The following is an 18,566-nucleotide window of genomic DNA, read 5'->3' as shown; positions in this document are numbered from 1 at the left end:
ACTATTACTAGATCTCTGAGACAGGTGCTGCGTCCTTCCACATCCACCTGGTAACCTCCTCAGTGAGCCCGACAACAAACCACAGAACTGTTTTCATTCATTGGGCGTTGGGTGGTAATTCCATACCCTCCTTTGTGAGAGCCAGGTGTGCTGGGCATGGTCTCCGTCTCCACCCCCTTTTTTGTTCTTTATCGACTATGACCAGAGCTTCAATTAGAAGCGCACACAAACATTTAATGATCATTTACAGAAATATATAAATGGACCCCCTTACTAAATGCAGTATTGCAATGCGTGTTGTGTGCCGCTTTTTCTGCATATGCGTTGGTGCTTATGGGGAAGTCTATGGATATGTGGGGAAAGACACGGCGGTTTTGCAAAGCTTGGTATTTCCTGATGGATGCACCTGGGGCCTTCCTTGATGTACCTGGTTTGGTAGTATGACCGTGCTTATGTATGCCACCACATTCCTTACCTCTTCCAGGGAAATACCCACTGAGAGAATGAGATGTCTAGAACCGCTCTACAAGGTCCTCACCTGCAGTAAAGCATTCTGTTCTCATGTAGAGTGCTATATGCGCACAGGTACTTTATTCAGATGGACAGGTTACAGGAGAAAGCAGCGGTGGAGAGTGATATCTGGAACCTGGCTGAGATTTACCCCCCCACACACATGCGTCCACCTGGGCGAAAAGTCATTAGATGGGCAGTACGGACGGTGTAGTGGTTAGCATTACTGCCTCACAGCATTGAGGTCCTGCGTTCTATTTCCACCATGGCTCTAACTGTGCGGAGTTTGTATATTCTCCCCGCAATTGTGTGGGTTTACTCTGGGTACTCCGGTTTCCTCCCACATTCCAAAAGTATACTGGTAGGCTAATTGGCTCCCAACAAATTAATCCTAGAATGTCTGTGTGGGCGTGTACATGTGGTAGGGAATATAGATTGTAAGCTCCACTGGGGCAGGGACTGATGTGAATGTTCAACTATACTCTGTACAGCGCTGCGGAATATGTGTGCGCTATATAAGAAACTGTTAATAAATAAATAAATTAGATGGATTTCGACCATCGGATGATTTTCCTGCAGCACGTAGATAAAAATCAGTCTAAACTGACTGTTATCTTGGCCAGAGATGGCCAAAAAGGGGGCGGGCACTGAAGTCATGTGATGTCAGGTGACCACCCCCGAACAGGCATCAGCCCACCTGCATTCCCATTGGGACGCACAGCGTTTTAATGGAGAATTCCCAAAAAACACTGGCCGTTCCACTGCACCAGCCCCCTCTCCGCCCCCCTTCCATTCTCTGCCCATGCAAATGCTTCGGCGAGTGTGATACTCTCAATGTTGGAGTCCCCAATTTCCATCCGGGATGTGCCACTCTGCTTTTGTTAGGTCAGCAATCCAGGTTACCCCATACTTACCTACTTTCCGGGAGGGTAGGCAACCCTGGGTGACCCCTTACCAATATCTATAGATTTGTCACTTCTAGAGCTGTAAGTACCCACTAACGTGACCCCCCCGCGCATGTAGCTGTCATGGAGAAAGTGTGTTACAGTCAGAACGGGTCAAAAAACTTTCATGAATCTGACTGTCGGGACGTCCCAACAGTCGGATTCGGGATTGAATACCCCGATATGAGTAGCAATTCAACATGATTAGTCCTTAAGTTTTACTTATAGTGTGTCCGTTGCCTTCCCAAAGTTGGGTCTGGAGCAGTATTAGAGGCAGATGTATTAAGCCAGATATAGTGATAAAGTGGAAGGAAGGTGATAACACACCTGCCAATCAGCTCATCATGGTCATTTTTCAAACCCAGCCTGTAACTTCACAGTTAGAAGCTGAGCTAAACTTCCACTTCCTCACTTCACCGGGCTTAATACATCCGCCCCTTAGTAAAAATGCAGCTCATACAGTACTTAGCCAGTGCTTAACCCTTTCAGCGCCAACATCTCTGTGAGAGATGTGCAAAATATCTGCTTAAAATCCCAGCGTCGCTCACATTTGTTATATAAATTCAAATGAAAAATGTGTAAAAAAAAAAAAGATTATGGGCGGTATTCAATGTGGATTTTGGCGATGTGCAGCGAATCCTGTTTAGGATTTGCTGCACATTCGCCACTGGTCGCCGCGTTCCGGCTCCGGTATTCAACGAGTCAGGGGCTCGCTGCCCCTGACCAGCGAATTTGAGCACCTGCGGCGAACGCCGCAGGGAGCCTGAGGACGGTGGCAGGCAGGGAGATGGAAGTCTCCCTGCCTGCCCCAGAACGTTTGTGGGGGGGAGGTGGGCTCCCCGGGAGCCAGGCAGCACAGGCTGCCCCCCGGGGGTGCCAGCAGGGGACCGGGTATATTCACTACACCCGATCATGAACATGTAATGATCGGGTGAAGTGAATATATGAATATCTAATGAGCCGCTCGGCTCCGGCCCCCTGCTGGCTGGTCTGTGTAAAAAAAAAAAATTTTTTTTTAAATTAAATATATATTCATGTGCTTACAGCACATGAATAAAAATAGCATGCCCCTCCTCAGAATAAAATTCCAGATTTTTTGACACCAATTGTAAAAAACAAAACACTTTTATTTTAAAAATTCACATTCCACTTCACCATAAAAAGATAGCGATTGCTACTCGGTGAATCATGGCGAAAAAAACCTTGAAATGTATTCGCCATCTGGTCATTGAATAGGGTGATTCACCGTTTTAGTCAGAAATTCGCCTTACAGCACAAAATCGCCAAAAAAACCTGGCGAATCAGCCTCATTGAATACCGCCCTATATTTCCTACTGTATATAAGGTAAATATTACAGGTCAATATGATGAATAAAAATGTTTGCTTGCCAATTTTCACACCTCCTGTATTTTGACAAATTCACTTGGCACTCAAAGGGTTAGTGAAATTCTGGACAAGAAGTGCATACGTAGACTCTGGTTTCTTTGTGAACTGATAGATGCATTTTGGTTCCGTACATGGCATACCTGCCAAAAAATCATTCAGGTGACAGGTAGAGTGTCACCGTTATCTCTCCTCTGCAGCAAGCAGGTCAGATTAAATCTGAGCTGGTTCTATCAGTAAAGGCTGGGAAAGCCTGGTTGGAACATTTGTAAAATCAATTTTTTTTCTTCTTAACTGTAAAGACTGCAGTCAGAAATGTGCAGGAGAGTCCCAGCATCCTTTGCAAGCACAGGACCAAAACTGACGTTCCAGATAAAGGGTGACATGAAATCAATATATTATAAGGCACTTGTGTGCATGGAATTTACCTGGTGGTATTATGAGAGTTCTCTGTAATTACATTTTTTAAGTGCAAAGAACCCTTAAAGACCAAGGCTTTTAATTTCACAAGATCTATCAATAGCACCTCTAGGGCCCCCAGCAAATCAGCATTAAATAACGGTAAGTGGTAAGGTGAGCTTCAAAGGACGCGCGGACTGAGGTTTTTGTTCAGCCGCCTGGCAGTGAAACAGTTAAGCCATTCTTTGAAAATCTATTACTGGCCGCGGGAACAAAGCCTATAAATTAGCCCAACATAGATGTTATACCACGTTCGCTATCAGTCTTGTGACTTGCCACTGAAAGGTCCTATTAACATTTCCATTTGGTGCCGTGCCAAGAATGAATCTTTAAACAATTGATAATGAAACCTTTTAGCTATTTAATGTCTGCCAACAAAACTTTTATGTAGCGTCTACATTTCGAGCGCGGTGGTGAAAAAAAGGTAAATTTACTGGACGTACTGTTCCCGAATTAGGGAGAATGAAAGTTATCCGTGAAGCTTTTCATTAGATTTATATGGCCGGAACTTTAAGCAGGAAAACCCATTAAAAATAAAAAAATGTTTTAACGTAAATCACTGTGGCAAGGTATAAACAGTTTCCCCCTTTTTTTCTTTTCCTTCTTCTGACTGCTTATGAATGATTTATGTTTCTTGACTACCATGGACACCACAGTCGCATACACATGACACCTGATTTATGAAGCAGGGAAGCTTTGGGACATTCTTCCGAGCTCTGTCTGCAGTGAAAAGATCTCTCAAAGCCTAAGGCAGTGGTTCCCAAACTTTTTGTATAACGGCACCCTAGAGTATCAGAAATCTTTTGCACGGCACCCCTAGGCCCAAAACTTGTTATAGACATATTCTGAAGTAAATATAAAATGACATAAGTTGGGCTCATATGCCATCCTTAGGTTCAGTGATGAGGTGAGGGACACATAGCTTATAATTGGCACTGGTTTTGTCTGTTACATTGACCATAAATAATTTGAATTGGTCCTCAACCACCAACCCAGGGCACCCCTGCAAGTATTTCAAGGGACCCCATGGTGCCACAGCACACAGGGGAAGATTTATTAAGCTTGGAGAAGAGATAAACTGGAGATAAAGTGCAGCCAATCAACTCCCAACTGTCTTTTTCAAACACAGCTGATTGGCTGGTGCTTTATCTCCTTTTACCTTTTCTCCGCTTTATCTCCAGTTTATCTCTTCTCCCAGCTTAATAAATCTGCCCCTCAGTTTGGGAACCACTGCCCTAAAGAGTATATTCCTCTTGCTTTATTACAACATGGCAATGGCCAAATATTCTCTATGAAGCACTGCAGAATATGCGTGCACTATATAAATAACTGGTAACAGATAATAATACATAAATGAATATAAGCAGCAAATGCTTATATAAACCACAGATATGAATTTTAGGCAGACAATTGTTTGACGCGTTTCTCTATGACGCATGCAGTTTCATCTGAAGCCTGCTCACACCCATATTCACGTTACTGACACAGATGGTCGCTCTCGCTCTCTACGCTGGGAATGTTATGGGACAGTGGGCACTGATAGTGGGAACTTTGTAGTACAGGAGTTATTTCAGTAGATAGTAGATCATCTCTTTCTAGACGTAGAGCATTGCGTGTTATTTAAACGGAGGTCGTAGGTCTTTCCGAAGCACTGTGTATTTATTAAACTATGTCTTGATAAGAATAGTAATTAATGCTCCTGACATCAGCTTCGGTACATTAAAGAAAGGTTAAGGTTGCTATTGACTTCACAGTAACTTGGTCTTGCATGAAGATAGTGGACCTGTTGTTGTATAGTAACTATCACTTCCAGCACATGGCTACACAGCGAATATTGTGTTATTGTCATGTATAGAGGTCGTTGTCCTCTTCTCTCCTCCTCTTCCTCCAATTCTTTTTCCATTCCCAAGTTCTTTCCAATCGTCTTCTTCCCTGAAGTCTCCTCTTTCTATCTCTTTCTCCCCCTCTCTCTTTTCATCCTCCACCTTCGTCCCCCCTCTGTCTATCCCTTTCTCACTCTTTCTTTGCCACCTCTCTCTCTTTCCCCCTCCCTTCCTCTCTCTCTTTTCTCTCTCTCTTCACCCCGAGTGACGGCTATTCGTTCCAACGAACTCTTGAGTTGGATGCAAATCCAAGGGGGCCATTTATCATTTAACATTTTTGGCTGAATCCCTGTTAGCTGCAAATATTAAGTATCACCTGAATGTATCATGGAGGGACCGCAGCAAGAATCTCCGATCCCTGCTGTGATCCCTCCCGGCCACATCCCCTATAAGTTACTATGGGGGATGTGAAGCTGCCTGATGTATCAACACCGGGCAGCATCACTTCAGGTCCTCTTTGTGCAGGATGATACATCCCTGCAATAGGATCGCATACTACAATGCGATCCTGGACGGTAGTATTCCACCCAGGCAATCCTTGATAAATGGGCCCCCAAATGCAAACAGGTCTGGCGGTCATCTGCAGCCTAGACATGCGGTGTATTAGGCAGTAGAAGACTGCTCAGGGGCGGCACCATGTATGCGCACACGGACGGAGAAAGCACAGATGGATTGACACTCTTTGCATGACGGCAGCTGTCATGTGTGCGCACAGAACAGTCCTCATCACTGTCACTGTATACAGTGTCAATGATAACGACTTAACATAAACCAGGTGTAGTTGCAGCTCAGACAATGCGCACTGATACGTGAATACGCAGTTACTTGCGCTGCACATGTGCGTCCCTCCCTGCCTGGTATATGTAGACACGCACAGTGCAGGTGTTATGCACCCAGCTAATCCCGAGCCTGTCAGTCTGCACAGGTTGTATGCACTAAGTCTTCTTGCTCACTTCTTATGTAATGTAATATATAGATCGAAAAACCTTTCCAAACACAGGAAGAATTGGGATCTCGGGTCCAGATGTGTGTAAGGGACTTGACTTTGGGAATGCTGGACATCTAGCCGGACGGACAGCAACCTGCGCAGCTGTTAGCAATAATAGCCTGCGTCGGGCACCTGCTGTAACCCCGAGCTTGCCCTCGCCCTCATTCTGCAAGCAGGCTCTCTACAAGATGTCTCTCCTTATTTAAAGGGTGTGCAGCTTATGTAAATAGCTTGTGGTTTTCTGCACCCTAAAAGAGTGGGGTCTATTGGGAAATGTCATGGGGACAGGCGGATGGATCTGGAAGTGGCCAAATCTGTTTTCCATTTAGGAACATCGGCAGGGATTTTAATTTGTATGCCCCCAACTGTCACATTTTGCCTTTTGATCCTACCTGCCGTATTAAAAGAAAAGGGAACATCGATCTCCCGGGTTTAATATACAGAGCATAATGACTGTATGTGTAACTGACGTCATTGTAATAGTTAATGGTTTATTATGATCCTAATCTGTGCTTGGTTACTAGCCGGAGTGTTGTCATATTTGACACCTCATGTTGGCACGACACCCCGGCATCAGAGCGTCATTACATCTCATCCCGTGCACAACAACAGGTGCGCGTTGTTCCCGTTGCCGTAGCGCTTCATCCTGCAATTATAGTGAATGGAATATTGTTTTGCAATTAGCACTTTGCAGCCTTTGATAATTAAAGCTATTGGGTATAAATAGTTTAGCACGGGATTTGCCCTCCATGTTACATAAGCCTGCCTGAGGGATTCTGGGTATGGAATCCGGAGCATCCTATAATGCTGATAATTCCTAAGGAAGGTGCAGAATCTCCTGTTCATTTCCAAGTACTGTGCTGGCTGGAAAAGGCCAAAGTGTTCCCCTGGTGCCAAATGCACAATCCACTGTATACAGTAAGTGTGGGAGCTACTGTCAGGAAGCCACTTACTGTACGCACCAGTAACTGGGAAGAAAAAACATAGTCTTATATGTCCTGCACACAGGGGGATTTGCTGATGCAGGATCGCTTAGCGCACAGCGATGTTCCCGGTGAGCGATCTTTCAGGGACAGTGTTCTTCGGAGAGAACACTGGCCCTGACCGGCGATTTAGCTAGATTTATCCAGAATGCTAGATATTAATCACCAGGCAATAGCGATGCGAGGGGCTGTGGGTTACAGGCAGCCTAGGAAGCCAGATTCACTACCTTATTCTAATGCGTTGGTCCGTGTGTCTGCCACATCCTAGGTGATCTGTCAGAAACAGGCTTCATTGCACACACTGAGCTTATGATAAGAACCCACTACACTCAGAATCACGTGTCATTGCATTGTCACCACCGAGATCACTGAAAGACCGATCCATCCAAGTTCCGTAGTTCAGACATACTGTATGCAAAACTAAATTTACTAAACATAAATTGCATCTTTGTATACGCTGTATGCATCAACTTGGCAATTACGTCCGTCCACGGAGATCCGTCCATCTCCAAACTAGCGAAGAGCCTTCTCTTACATCCACTGGTAAAATTCCAATTCCTGGGGGTTGCCAAGCACAGTGCAAGGCCACTATGCCCACTGGGTCTCTTTCCGCGATGCAAACGCAAAACATAAGTGCTCGGACATAACCGGCTGTGCAGCCTAGCTGCAAAGCCAGATGCAGGCCTGACATTTTTTGAGTCCCCATATTTGCAGATCTGCGGGGCTAACTGAATTAGCGCCAATGATTGGTCATTTTGCCCATGGGATTTGGAACGGCAATGACATTGTATGCATTGGTTTCGCTCTTCTCTGGCGGATTGTGGAATTTTGCGCCACCTTGAGATTTTACATGTGAGAGGTTGGTGCGCATCTGATCAGTTTCACGTAAAACCTCTACCTAGTAATTCCATGCGCAATTCAGCCTGCCCGGTTCTTCCCTTCCTCTACTTCATCTTCAGTCTCCTCGACAATTTCCACACCTACTTCAGAACTGAGGCTGATTTTAGTTCTACCAGCTATACCCCTATTTGTGCTGTATTTTATCAACACACCCTGTACGTTACCTTGTAATTTGTTTTTTGTTTGCTATGTACGGCGCTGCGGACACTTTGTGGCACCTTATAAATAAAGGTACTACTACTACTAATTCTGGAACAGTTTCTGAACAAAACTACAGTAAATAGGGTAAAAAAAAAAGTTGTAAAGCATTATTGAAATTCTTCTATTTAGCCGATAACACAAAAACACACACAAACCAAGTATTGGGGTTTATTCAGACCTGATCGCAAGCCCTACGATTCCACAAGGCAGACGATTGTTGAATTGTATGCATGTGGATTGTAGTGTGCATACACAAGGCCAATCGGCTGAAAAAAATAAATTATGCACCTTTTCTGATTGCTAGCCATTCGCAAGTTGATTGACAGGAAGCCAACGTTTATGGGTGTCCCGCTGCCATTTCCTGGAAGTGTCGGAGTAGGTTCTGCTTCACGCACAGACTGCACACACTGGGATAATCATTTTCTGAGTGGGTTGCGAATGTATTTGCAGCTAGTCACTGGCCGGAGATTTTCGGAAGCCATTCACAGACTTGCACTGTGCGGGATTTCACCCTGGCGGCAGTGGCTGTCTGATCACAGGGCTCTGCTAAGTCTCCCGGCTGCGATCAGGACTAAATAATCCTCATTGTCTCTTACACATACTGTACTTTACAACTGCTGCCCAGCTCTGACCCTTCGAGCAACACTGCGCCAACGCCCCAGCTGTAACCTGTTCTATGGAGCTGCCTTGGAGCAGCATGGGCCAGCCTGCATTTCTCTTCTCCCTGCCTGGAGACGAATAATGTACAAAGCACAACCGCTGACACTCGACCTGACCACATTGTGTCCCCGTATTCCCCATTTACATACCAATTATGGCTCTGTGGAAATGAGTCGTCAACTTTGGCTTAACGCCATAGATTATTTCTGTCAGGCCCATGACAATTAGCCCAGTTTTCCTATAGGCCGTGACTAATGACATCTTATATATAAGGAAAGGGCAAACATTTCACTCTGCGAGTGCCAGGCCGTTGTGAGGGATTACATGCGACAGTGGGGCTCCACTCCACTGGTAATCTTCTGCACAACGTGACCGTACTGGCTCACCCTGCTGGGAGGCTGCTTGTTCTTCACAGTGGGAGTGGGGACTACGCGCTGGTATTTAAACGTGACCGTGGTGACCTTTGCTTTGATTGAGAAGTGTTTTGGAAGTGCCCCAGGAAGCGCTGGCCTCCTTGGCATTAAACTTTCAGCATTTGAAAAGTGAGGTTGAAAACAGCCGTGGTCTGAAGTTTAAAGGTCATGACCTTCACATGTATTATGATGACATAGATGTATATGCGCCGAGTTCTTTATTATCGGCATTTATTTACGAGAACAAGCTCTCTGCTGCTTCCTTTTGCCAGTGTCCTTTAAAACGAACAGATATATAAAGTAGGAATATTAAAACAGGGACAACCGCAAACAGTGGATTTTGTTGACTTTGTCAACTAGTATTCATTATAAAATATAATTTGGTCTGATATTCAGGCATTCATGTGAAAGAAGACTCGCCTCACATACACAAACATGCCAACTTTATTCCATTATGTGCAGAAGACTCTCCCCGACTCCAGCTAAGGAAGAGATGCCTCCTGGATCCCACCCTTTTCTCTAGCAAAACGCGTAAACGATAGATTTTGTTGCTGTTAGCTGTGAATAATTTGGCCATAGCATTACGAGGTGCTGCATTGCGGCGTTACGCATCAGTGGGAGGGCCACGATGGTGCAGATTGCTTCACCCCGCCCACCACACTTGCTGTTTGAACCTTCCCTCTGTGTTTCTAACGTAGTGTGATGTCAAGTTGTATTGTGTGCAGTTGTCGCATCTATGGTCAGGTACACACCTGAGCTATGGCCAATTTGCACCAAATGTCTGCAAAAATGTTCACGTGCTGCCGGGTGACAGTGACATTATTTTTCTTACATTCCCACCTGCCGTCTTCACTCCATAAATGCACTTCACCCATCCTGCCTACTCTTTATTTCCTCCAATACCTACTTCCAAGACTTTGTCCGTGGTGCTCCCAATCTCTTGATTTCTTTCCCTCTCCCAATCAGACTCTCCACCTCTCTACAAAACTTTAAATGGGTTCTCAAGACCTACTTCATTAATCCCATCCTAACCTTCTGTGTATACAGTACTCACTTCTACCCCTTCTGTGTCATTGTCTGTCTGCCCCACCCTAACAATTACTTCTGTGCCCTGTCCCCTGATGCAATTGTCTTTATTTACCACGTACTTGTCCTATACTTCCTTGTACTGTAAGTCCATTGTTTTCCTGTTTTTGCTCATTTATGTATTGTTAGGCGCTGCAGAACCCTTGTGGCACAATAAACAATGATAGGATGAAGTCAGTTACTCTTCCAGTGCAACTGTGAAAACCTGCCCAGCACCACGGGTTTACAGCAATTTTTATTTATTTTTTTTATTATTTTTTTTAGGCTTGTTATTGAGCTCACACCCTGTTTTCGCTTTAACGTGCCGTAATGAGAACACGTGTTTTTCCATTGGTTTTCCAGATGAAGGTGCAGAAAGACGTCCTCGGGATAAGCCCTTAATTCCGCTCATTTGCACCTGCAAGACTTCATTTCCCCCATCAGTTTATGGATACGCTGAGATTCGATGACAATAATAATGTAATTAAATGGCTCTGAGAACGGCGGACGCATCCCACGGAGATCTCTTTAGGGTTTCTAAATGCGGAAAATGTAAGCCTCAGAATTACCCTCTTGTCTTCTGCTGACAGTTGTGATACGTCTAAGCTTGATTGTAGCCAGCACATGCCACTTCCAGTCATTTCCTAACTGAGCACCGGTCCCAATAATCTCTTGTTTAATATCACGCGCTAATCTTCCTTTTTATCCCACCTGCCTACAGATTGCTTAAGCTTTTGCTTTTTTTTTCTGGCAGCGCTGCCAGAGTTGCCTGCAGCTGCCTGGGCAGAGGTGTGGCGCTGCCTAGTACCTGACAAATTGTTTTATTATTCTTTCCTAAAACATGTCAAAGTAAAATCTGGGGGAAGCGTCTGTGCGTTGCTTCTTGGTGTGTTTATTTAGAGTGACAGTAGAGAACATCTTCACCGACTTGTAGCTTTGTGACTGGAGGGCAAATAAACCAAAGGGTTCTATATTGGAAAGTATTCACAGCGCTTCACTTTTTCCACATTTTGTTATGTTACACCCATATTCCAAAAAGGAACCATAATGACAACAGGAACAAAAATTTTTGGGGAATTTTTTTCAAATTTATTAGGAATTAAAAACTAAGAAATCACATGCACATAAATATTCACAGCCTTTGCTATAAAGCTCAAAATTGAGCTCAGGTGCATCCTGTTTCCACTGATCATCCTTGGGATGTTCCTACAGCCTAATTGGAGTCCACCTGTGGTAAATTCAGTTGATTGGACATGATCTGGAAAGGCGCACACCTGTCTATAGAAGGTCCCACACCTGACCGTGCACTTCAGAGCACAAACCAAGCATGGCGTCAAAGGAATTGTCTGTAGACCTCCGAGACAGGATTGTCTCGTGGCACAAATCTGGGGAAGGTTACAGAAAAATATCTGCTGCTTTGAAGGTCCCAATGGGCACAGTGGCCTTCATCATCCTTCAATGGAAGAAGTTTGGAACCACCAGGACTCATCCTAGAGCTAGCTGGCCGTCTAAACTGAGCAATCGGAGGGAGAAGAGCCCTAGTCAGGGAGGTAATCAAGAACCCGATGGTCATTCTGTCAGGGCTACAGCATTCCTCTGTGGAGAGAGGAGAACCTTCCAGAAGGACAACCATCTCTGCAGCAATCCAACAATAAGGCCTGTATGGTACAGTGGCCAGACGGAAGCCACTCCTTAGTAAAAAGCACATGGCAGCCCATCTGGAGTTTGCCATGGACTCAGACCATGAGAAACAAAATTATTTGGTCTGGTGAGACAAAGATTGAACTCTTTGGCGTGAATGCCAGGCATCATGTTTAAAGGAAACCAGCCACCGCTCAATACCATCCCTACAGTGAAGGATGGTGGTGGTGGTGGTGGCAGCGTCATGCTGTGGGGATGTTTTTCAGCAGCATGACCTGGAAGACTAGTCAGAATAGAGGGAAAGATTAATGCAGCAATGTACAGAGATATCCTGGATGAAAACGTGCTCCAGAGCGCTCGTGACCTCAGACTTGGGTGACAGTTCATCTTTCAGCAGGACCCTAAGAACACAGCCAAGATGTCAAAGCTGTGGCTTCAGGACAACTCTATGTATGTACTTGAGTGGCCCAGCCAGAGCCAAGACTTCCCTCATTTGGGATGCCGACGTCGGTGTTTTGGTCACCGTCATCCTCAACGTCGGTCATCGATGTGTACCCCTTGTTGAGTTACTGTTGCCTTTAGTATTCCTATCAACTCACAAACCTTTATAATAGTGATTATGGTGTTCCATGAGAACACTGTGGAATTAAATTATGCTTCTGGGTCCTTTATTCTGGGATAGTAAAACAATCTGTGTGCACTACATATGCAAAAATATATGTCCACATGTATTATCAGTATAGCTGTCCTGGTTGTGCAGATTAGGACTTCAGCTAAATTACAGAAATAAGGACACGCACAGTCCATAAAATGTAAGGCTCAGCTGTGTGGAGTCTGTATATTCTCTTTGTGCTTGTGTGGGTTTCCTCCAGGCACACCAGTTTTCTTTCACAATCTAAAAATATATCTAAAAGTATACTGATAACTGCAGTAAAGTCCGTTCAGGTTTACCATGTAGCTGATCTAAACACCACATCACCCTACGCATTTCACATGGAACCTCTGTTGAATCGATTAGTTTGTAGTTTTCAACCGCCAGTGGGACAGATGGATTAAGCCTGGTGAAGTGATAAAGTGGAAGATGCTAATGCAGCAGCCAATCAGCTCCTAACTGTAAAGTTACAGGCTGGGTTTGGAAAAGGACAAGAGCTGATTGGCTGGTGCGGTCTGACCTTGCACTTTATCACTTCACCTGGCTTAATACATCAACCCAAGGTTTTGGGTAGAGTTATGCTGTAAGTGGTTTGCAATGATTTTCATAGAAATAACATTATTCGATGGTTGCCGAGCAACCGTGGATCTGCGTCGGTGGGCAGCTGACATCCAGTGATGTCAGCTGGCCACCCCCCCCCCCCCCGCACCCACATCATCAGCCCATTCGCATGAGAACGCCCATGAACCGCTAGGCATTCCCATATACTAACGGAGCGTTCGCCGCCCCACTCCCCTCCGCTCGCAAGGATGGTGTATTCACCCAGCAAACAGTTTGTTTGCCGTGGCCCCACGCACCGTGCGCATGCACATGCGCAAGTAGAAAACATCGGCCCCCTGTGCACACGCGCGGCCATGCGAACGGACCTGAATGAGATCCACAGTACAGGAAGCTTTGGCAATTTCGCAAGGGGAAAGATACTGGTCTAAGATTTCTCGAGTGCGTACAAAATAATAATAGCATCTCATAAATCTCTTCCTCTTGTATCTCTTACAAACTTCAAGAGTATCCAGTAGATCAGAGAAGCCGGAGGACTTTACAAAATGCATTGCCACGGAACAGTGTTAAGTAGCTGACGGTAATGACCAAATTGCGCGTCTACATTAATAGATTAATAGACGCAGCACTTTCAGCGCCAAAGTGCATAGAACGTCTTGTATTCCGCAAAAGACACCCAACCCAGCCTGAGATAAAGGCGATCATTGGCTGCTGCATTCCGCTGTCTCCGCGCTCTCTCTCTCTCCTGTGTTCTAAGCAAATCTGCCCTGGGATCATTTCTGACATTGCAGAGGAAGGTATCCGGTTCTAGTCCCGCTAGAACCCAGTCATTCTGCACAACCTTTAGTTAATTATCTTTTTTTTTTTTGTTAATTATTTCACCTTGATTTTATATTGGAACCTATTATTTCCAGGCTAAAATAAAAACACCGCTAATGAAAGTTCCTTCATTTTACTGTCTACGTTTGGCCGCTTCCTGGTTTTTGTATGTTTTTCATTGACTCCGTTATTTATTAACCAAACAAACGTGATTGAGCTGTAAATTGTAACATAAATATTCCAGGCTTAATTAGGGCAGCTGGTATAATAAATGACCTTTACAATATAAAGCTATATATTGTGTATATAGCTGTTGCTTGGATAAGCATAAACCGCTACGTGGGGAATTGCAGCCGTGTGCATTTTTTTTTTTTAAGTAACGCACCCCTGTCCTGTTGCTCTGGTGGCCTCTTTTCTGCTGGATCCTGCCAGTACCTTAAGGCCCCCATACACCAGAGCAAGATTGTACCCAAGCGTACAATCTCGAGGGGTTGTACGGCGGATTGTATGCACATGGCGTGCACACAATCCTGCAATGCGCAGTCCCACGGGTTGAATGGTTGGTCCTCTAATCAGACGTGCTGCACATCTGATCAGTCGTGATTGGGAGCAGATTGTATGTGGTTCTAAGCACATGCAAACGGTCGTTCGATGGCTCATACGACCGGCGTCATTTGAGTGACAGTTTTCAGGCAGTTAAGGTGCATCGATTGTGAGATGACCGGTCGTATGCAGCAGATGGATTGTACGCTGGATTGTGTGCACATTGTGTGTCCAAAAACCACCAATTCATGAGTCCAGTACTGTCGGGGAGTTGAAGGGAAATCTGGACACAATCATGATTGTGAGCAAGTCGTACAAAGACGTGTCGGCTGTGCCATAGCGTTCACCTCTGCATTGGCCCCACTGACTTCCATCCAGGGATACACTATGTATAGTTGCCAAGCGGTGATCTCTCGGAGGTGGGGGTGTGGTATAATGAATCTCGTCCTATTGATACCACTTCAAGTGGCATTTGTAGGGTTCCTGGCATTACCTTGGTGTGGGTGGGGACAGTTATGCAAATCAAGTTTCAATCAAGCCAATGTGTCGCCCACCGTGGAGGCACCAGTGCTTAGCCTCTTCATTCCATCAGAAATAGTGATGTCGCTGAGGTATTTTATTCCTCGTGCCTCAATGTTATCACACGGTATTAGCAAATCAATAGCTGCAATATAGGTGACATGCATTAGGTTGACATGTTCAAAGGGTTGACACAAGCAAAAGGTCCACATGGAAAAAGGTTGATATGAGTTTTTCATGATATTTTCTCAAAAACCGACATGTCCATACTTTATCATCCCGGTGGGCATAGTGGGAGAGTATAATAATGTGATTATACGTCTCCATGTCAAAAACAATTCTACATAGGCACCCCTTAAAAATTTCAAAATCTTATGTCAACCTTTCCCATGTGGATTTTTTGCTTGTGTCAACCTTTTGAACACGTGCTGAGAGATGGGCAGGGGATGCTGCGAGCCAGTGGGGTGATGCCGAAAGGTGGTCGGGGGGTGCCGGGCAGCGGGCAAATTAAGAAAACAAAAAAAAATCTTTACAAATGAATGGGAAGCCACTGATTGGCTGAGAGCTCTTTCGGCCAATCAACGGCTGCCCAAATGGGAGGCTGTTGATTGGCTGAGAGAGCGCTCATCCAATCATTGGCTTCCCGTTCATTTGTATGGGGTTTTTTTGCAGCTCGGCACCCGGCTCCCCCAGCCCGGCTCTCTGCAAACCACCCACACTGTTCCCTCCGCCTGCAGCTCACTGGGAGTTGCATATGATATATCGCATGCAAAACTGTGGCACATCAAGTGCCTAATCGGATTTGAGCCCTCTCGGGGAGCTGCTGGGGAAAACGGATCCGAACCATTTAGAACCATTGCACTAGTGTACAGTAGTTACAGTAGTTATGATGTCTGCTTCTTTCCCACCAGTCAGTGCTGTACGTAGCTTATTGAAAACATGGGAAATGCTGCAGCTACGTACAAAAGAATATGTCGAAATGTCTTCTCTGTGTACGTTTCCTTCTGCTTTCTCCCGAAGCCATGACTCTTAGCTTCTCTCGCATGCGTCGGGCTGAGAGAACTCATTGTCTTATATTTCACATGGCTTGCAGATAAAAGGAGAATCTCTGGCACCTCAGCTCCCTCCAGCCTCCTAACCTTTATGGCTCCAGCTTCTTCCTTTCAAGACATACTTGTTATCTTATCCTCGCTATGTGCTGGCCTCTATTCCTCCACAAAAATGGCTGCTATTTCTGACCCCGCGTACACTTTCATGTGTGTGAAAGTTCAGGTTGTGCACTGATACTGGAGAAATGAAAGGTCTGCTGGACGTAGGTTTCTCACTTTGAAGCCAGTTTCCTCCTTTGGCTATCAAGAGAGGGGACCAGGCTTCGTGTATAGCCTGCAACACATACAGGCGATTTCACATAGAGTATTGGATATTGCAGACTTTTTCTCTGGCTGGCAGGGTTCCTGGAGTGGTACCCGGCTCTCAGTATTGCTGCAGCGTTCTTTAAATCCTCCTGGTGGCCCAGGACAATGATGTACATGCTGGTACTGGTGGCCCTGTCCCTGGGTTCGATATCATACACTTATAGGGCGGAGGTGGCACACGGCGACACTGCACCCTGTGCCAGCACACCCCTAGAGCACATAATGTCGCACTGTGGGGATGGGGCCACCACCTCCTAGACATACAACACTGAGGGGTAAATTTTACTAAGATGGGCGTTCTATTGAAGATGGGATTTTGGCCAAAGCTACCAATATGCTGATACTGAAGAAAGACGAAGTAACTATGGCTGAACTCAGCGTTTTGACGCGTTTTGCTCCTTCCATCACAGTGACGCGTTTTGCATCTGCATGTTCTGGGTTGGGCAGGATTCTGTGAAGCGTATTGTGACGAAGTCCTAGGCGACTACACAGAGCTCCTCACAGTGTCTTGCTGCCGAAATTTCTTTATGGTTTTCTATGAATGCATTAATGCTAATTCATCCTTTTGTACTGTACCTACTATTTGTAAGTCCTTGTGGTCAATGCCATATAATAAGTATATATTTTGTGATTTACAGATTATTACTTAAATGAGTTCTTAATACATCACTCACCTCCGTGTGCAGTATATTTCCGGTCAACAATATATCCTATCTGTCTGTAACACGTATTATAACCTGTATTCCGGTTGTTTTACACTGTTTTTGGTAGCGGCCGTTATGAGAATTCATTTTAAACTGTGTACCAGGGCCCAAACAGAAAAACGGCAGCAGCTCATCGTTACTTGATTGGCTGCATTTCAGGAATAATTGTTTGGCTTTCAAAATGGCTGCCTTACCTGTGAGCAACTATGGGTTTTCCATCTTCTAGGTGACATCAAAGTAATCATTTCAGCCCACACTCCTTTGGGATGTTTTTGAGGTTCACCGATCCCCCCAGTATTCTGTACCAGTTACTCTCAATAGACAGAGTATAACACCGAGAGAAAAAAGTACCGTGGCACTCCAGCTGTTTTTGAACTACTCATCCCAGCAGGCCCTCCAACAGTTTTAGAAGTAAAATTGTTGCAGGGCATGCTGGGATGTTTATTTCAACAACAGCTGGAGTGCCAATGTTCTTCATCACTGTACTAGTCTAACATAATGGCTAGTTCCTGAGGCCAACCATTTAGAAGCAGATAATTTTTTTGCCTTGGGAATCAGACCCTCTTCCCCATATGTCCTTAGTATAGCATAGGAAATTTCAACAACGTAAGTGCAGGTCTAGCCATCGGCATTTTATCCACCGATGATCACCGTTGATGTTACCATTCATTGATAACATCAATGGTATGACCCCATCCATTAGGGAACAGTCAATGGCTTCACCCACAAATGACCATCCTTGCTTTACTATGGAATGGGCTGCGGGACAGTCAGCAACTGAGGGCGCGGCTTCACAGGTGTTTGGCGGCGCTATTCTACATGTCCCCCCCAAAAAATGAAAACAGTCTGCCTGTTCTTTACCATCGATGGCAGAACGAATCAACATTGGCCATAGACCATCAATGATTTTAGCTCATTGATGGTCAACGCACATCCCTAAATAAGTGTCTCTTGGTCCTTCTCACGCACTAATCTGACGGCCAAGTCCTTCGTATGTTTCCGGCCACCGTCCCCGCTTACGTTGCTCTGCAGGTGTCAGATGTGTCCTGTTTATGCATGTACGTGTATACTACTCAGTGTTCATTCTAGCTCCCGCTATTTTTTAAAACCCCTGCAGTTCCTGTTGCCTGCCTGGGGTGTCGCTGTGTGCTGTGGTGTTTCTATCACAGGTCTGGTTTGCATATTAGTGCTGATCTACAGACCACACTGTGCGAGAAGGATTACAGCAGACAGCGACACCCCAGGCAGGGTAGAGGAACTGCAGTGGTTTTCAAAGTTAGCGGATGCTAGAATGAACACTACTACTAACATCTTTGTAGAGCATG

The 18,566-nt window shown here is 45.2% G+C and overlaps 1 protein-coding gene across 1 annotated transcript in view; it reads left to right on the top strand.

The window, feature by feature from the left end:
* Positions 1-18,566, top strand: part of TMEM135 (transmembrane protein 135) — a 250,577-nt gene that overhangs the window by 161,209 nt on the left and 70,802 nt on the right. The gene's annotated exons all lie outside the window — the stretch shown is intronic.

Source organism: Crinia signifera, chromosome 2, assembly GCF_055691185.1.
Source record: "Crinia signifera chromosome 2, ASM5569118v1, whole genome shotgun sequence".
NCBI lineage: Eukaryota > Metazoa > Chordata > Amphibia > Anura > Myobatrachidae > Crinia > Crinia signifera.
The sequence above is the reverse complement of the archived record's forward strand: the minus strand, read 5'-3'. Positions and strand labels throughout refer to the sequence as shown.